Here is a 3,290-nt window from a genome sequence, read left to right as displayed (position 1 = left end):
AGTTTTTCAAACACAGATTACTCACTTTTTTTATCCGTAAATTGTGTTCATATTTCTGTATACAGTAACTGCACTAACTCAACTACATTTGTGTAAAGTTTGAAGCTTCAAACTTTTGCGATGCTGAAGATATGTTAAGATATCTTTGATATAATACTTTATTCAAGCGCTTATTAATGACTTTTTTATTTGTAGATAATTAGGCAATTTTTTCAACATTTTAGATACAAATTTGTGATTTTTTACCATTCTTGTATACTGATGATGGCGTAAGCCGAAAAGCTTCTATTTTTATGTAGTGAAATAAATTTTGATTTTTCACTTTATTCATAATTTACTGAAATTAGGGTTATCCTGTATTATGTCATACAGAGTTGATACACTTGGTATAATTTTGAATTTTAGAGATAGTAAAGAATGCCTACAATAAATTTGAATAAAAGAACAATGTTTTCTTGGAATAAGAAGAAAAAAGAGCTTGGTTTTGAATTGAAATCTCATCAATTTGCAAACTATGTTCAACAAAGATTTGATCGGACCGTGTCTTCCTCTAATGAGACTGAAGAAGAAATACTTGCTGATGAAATTTCTTATGTGGTGTCGGATAAAAGTGTAGATGTTACTGGTGTTGGCAGTGTTGCAGATCCTCTTGACAGTGAAACAACAACAAATCCATAATACGAGTGTTAGTGGTATTAACTTACTGGATGAGACTAATCACCAACAGTAAGTTGTTTTAATTGATTATTTGATGGTGTGTGCTTGTCTTAAATCTGTTAGTTGAAAAAATCTCTGCGTTAAAACATGAACTCTTTTCCTGCTTATAAACTTGACTTTTTTTGTTATTAAATCAACTTCTAATGTACCAATTAAAATCAATAAAAAAGAGGAGATATCAATCGATTTATTAATAACAGTAGAGTTTTTCACGAGCCTGATTACATAGTTTGATTGTTTATCGATTTATTTTTATTTTTTCTTAATCATTTATCGATCGAAATATCTGAGATAAAAACCTCTTGTACTTTTAAATTATGAAATTATGAAAAACTTAACTGATCTCTTGAGCTAAGTAGAAAGTTTGCTTTATCAAGTTTATGGTAGTCGAGAACGAGGGGTGGATTATCTGGAAAATTTGTGCAAGATTTTGTTGATTTTACGGCAAGTACAAAACGCCTACTACCTACTACTTAATACTTACTACCTACTACTTACTACCTACTGCAAAATAGCTCAAAACGGCTCGAAATTACCTTTAAAATATTCAGCATGTTAAAATTAGCAAAATCTGAAACTTTGGTGGTAAAAAAGTTAAAACTTCTTCTTTTATCGTACTTTGAAGACTTCAAAATATTTTCTCTCTTTTATTTTGTTTATGACTTTTTCCCGCGCTTTTTCTATAAAGTTTACAGACGCACTTCTTTGTAGAAGAGAAAAATATTTCCTTCGCACACTTATTTATTCATGTCAGTTTTATTTATAAGAATCGATCAATCTAAAAAGTTAAAATACTTTAAGTAAGTAGAGCCCTATGTTTCACTTGGTACTAGCTGAAAATCCTTTGACATGTCTTTGAAATTTATTGACAAAATGACTCTTTTGAACCAAACTATTAACAGGGTCGTTAAATATGACCTTTGTAGACTTTATTTTACCCTATGTAGCAAAAATTCTTATTGTGCTCAATAAGATGTTTTCAATATCGCAAGGTAGAAATTTTCAGTAGGAAAATACTACAAAGAGCTGTTTTAGAGGTGTCAATTTGACCATGTCAAAGTATTGACGAAATGAAATTTTTGATAAAAATATTAACACAGTTAATGAATATTAAAAGCTTCGCAAACCAATTCCAAGAAATATTTATAGGATAGAGATAGATTGACCCCCTATTTATATTACAGAGCCTTTTTTAGACATTTACGTGTATTCTTCTTATTCTTATCGTCTTATAATAAGAGTCATAAGAGGGAGTATGTTTAGGAAAAAGGAAAGTTCTTATAATAAGAGCGAATAAGAGTCATAAGAGAGAGTAGGTTTAGGAAAAAGAAAAAATCAAGATAATGGCCTTTTGTTTTATACTTCAGTATACTTATATGAGGCGAAGAGAATATTTACTCACTACGTAAATATGCTAAATATTCTTTTAGATAACACTTTTTTCAAGTAAATATAAAGCACAGACTTGTGTGTTAGCATTCAGATATTAGAAAAACCAATTTTTTTAGAATAGAGATTTCGAACAAGCGAAGGAGAGTTCTGGTCTGTAAAGTATACAAACTGAGTAGGTAGTAAGTAGTAAGTAGTAGGTAGTAAGTATTAAGTAGTAGGTAGTAGGCGTTTTGTACTTGCCGGTTGATTTTATGTGATGTGTAATTTTTTTTTGTGATTTATCCTTTATCTGTGATGTTTTGCGAATTTTAACGTTTGTGATTTTAGAATTTTTTTCCAGTGGTTTACACCTCGATCTAGAATTCTCCTTATCTTACACTCATCGTATTCAAAAGTAAAGATGCAGGATTCTAATGAGTTTAATTTAATTATTTTTAAGATAGTTGAACGTGACTCCAAATTGTGTTGCTGATTCTAATCCACCTGTAACTGGTATGTTTGGAATAACAATTTTTCCTTCACTCAGCATTGATAACTCAGCATTCTTTCTGTAAATAATTATTTTGGCCTTTCATTTGCATTTTAGGTGCCTGTGATATTGAATTTTCCTAAACTCGAATAAAATTTAGATTTCTTAATGATCATATTGATGTAGCAAATTTGTTGTCTGTGTATATTTCTGAATATATATTTTTTAATATATAGGAACATTTCAATCTTTATTGAATTCAACACCCATGGGAAAAAGGAAAGATCACAGTTTTATGTAAGTATATACAAATGAAGTCATTTTTAAAATATTATAAGAATAGTTATTCCATTTCATAAAAGAGTAATTGAGATTTATTTGTTGTATTTATTGTTTTTATTATGAACAGAAAATTGTTGAGATATCTCTTTTTTATTTTCATTTTTTTATATTGCTGCCTTTGAATTAATATGCAAATGGTTGAATAGAAAAGGAATTTTTTGATTTAGTGAGAGGAAATTAATTAGAGGTTAGTAATTTTGTCTCATCTTCAGTTATCTCTTCAAAAAGTACCATAATGAATATTCATTCCCTCTTTTTCAATCTCAGCATCAGTGTTAACTTATTTCAATTCTTCAAAGTACTACACCACAAGAAGAAATGATAACTTTCTTTCAAATGTTGCAAAAATTGGACGTAAAAAAACGGTAAG

At 29.0% G+C, this 3,290-nt stretch overlaps 1 long non-coding RNA gene across 1 annotated transcript; it reads left to right on the top strand.

The window, feature by feature from the left end:
• The first annotated feature begins 329 nt into the window (after nucleotides 1-329).
• On the top strand, nucleotides 330-2,875 carry LOC136823658 (uncharacterized). Its single transcript, XR_010849060.1, has 3 exons — nucleotides 330-726; nucleotides 2,549-2,601; nucleotides 2,815-2,875. It is a non-coding gene; the product is annotated as an uncharacterized lncRNA (long non-coding RNA).
• The last annotated feature ends 415 nt before the right edge of the window (nucleotides 2,876-3,290 follow it).

This window comes from Clytia hemisphaerica, unplaced genomic scaffold (assembly GCF_902728285.1).
Source record: "Clytia hemisphaerica strain Z4C2 unplaced genomic scaffold, Clytia hemisphaerica genome assembly, whole genome shotgun sequence".
Taxonomy (NCBI): Eukaryota; Metazoa; Cnidaria; class Hydrozoa; order Leptothecata; family Clytiidae; genus Clytia; species Clytia hemisphaerica.
The sequence above is the reverse complement of the archived record's forward strand: the minus strand, read 5'-3'. Positions and strand labels throughout refer to the sequence as shown.